The sequence below is a fragment of the Cherax quadricarinatus genome, chromosome 31 (assembly GCF_038502225.1).
Source record: "Cherax quadricarinatus isolate ZL_2023a chromosome 31, ASM3850222v1, whole genome shotgun sequence".
NCBI classification, from domain to species: Eukaryota; Metazoa; Arthropoda; class Malacostraca; order Decapoda; family Parastacidae; genus Cherax; species Cherax quadricarinatus.
In genome coordinates, this window is record NC_091322.1 from 7,533,740 (window position 1) to 7,535,023 (window position 1,284).

Here is a 1,284-nt window from a genome sequence, read left to right on the forward strand (position 1 = left end):
GGTGTGGGAAATGACCCGCTTCCCAATATAAACATGTGCCCATCTCACTTCTTGCATCTGCTGAAGAGGACTCCAGAAGGAAGACGATATTATATATATATATATATATATATATATATATATATATATATATATATATATATATATATATATATATATATATATATATATATATATTTCAACAAGTCGGCCGTCTCCCACGAACGAGTGGTATTTAATCAATAACAACACTGCAACTAGCCAGGGGATCGAAAGGGGAGTAGAATGAAATTAGCTCTAAGACACCCACACCATCGTATGTCCTCGGATCACGGTACAACGCCTAGCTCTGCTGGGTGCGTGATTCTTGTAGGATTGTATGGTCCCGTGAGTTAGAGCATCGTGGAATTTTCACTCACCATGAGGCGGGCTAAAACAATACCGTTCGATCCCCCAGCTAGTCGCAGTGTTTTATTGATATATATACAGTGGAGCCTCCGTACTCGAACTTAATTCGTTCCAAAAGGCTGTTCGAGTTCTGATCTGTTCGAGTACTGTACGAATTTTTCCAATAAGAATTAATGTAAATTTGATTAATCCGTTTCAGACCCCCAAGAAGACATCTGTCCGTACCTTTACTGTGTTAAAGTAGCAGTTACTCTCAAATTGTTTCTTTAACACAGATGTCTTCTTGGAGGGGCCAGGCCAAGATTTGGCAGATGGTAACTCGACACTGCCACCAGCCTTGAAACGCTGCACCCAGTTCCTCACTGAACACTCACAGCACTAACATTCTCCACTATTTCTTTCGTCTGGTGCCCAGCTTTGTGAAGCTCTATGATCTGAGCTATAGTTTCAGGTGTTAAAGACTTCCTTTTACCATAATCAAAGATGTATAGCCCCAAAACCAAAGGAAAACTGGACAAAAGATGAGGCGGATGAGAGACAAAAGTGCAACACTTCCTCTCACCACGGCAGCCATGTGAGCAATGAGAAGTCACTGTGAATGTGTACGAAGGCCGTGACATCATGCGAACGGCTGCTACCCAGCAGAATGCACTGACGAAAAAAGATTACCCTGTATGGTAGGCCTTTGATTTTCATGACAGCATTATCCCAGGGCGCTCACCCGGCATAATGCAGTAACGAGCACTGCATTATGCCGAATATGCAAAACTTGCTATTTTGGCTAAAGTAGCAACGTACTTCTTGGCAAATAGGACAAGCGAAATTTTGTGTATGCAATAATTTCGCAAAAATCATTCTGAACCTAACGAAAAACTATATTTCATTGTGTCTGTTTAT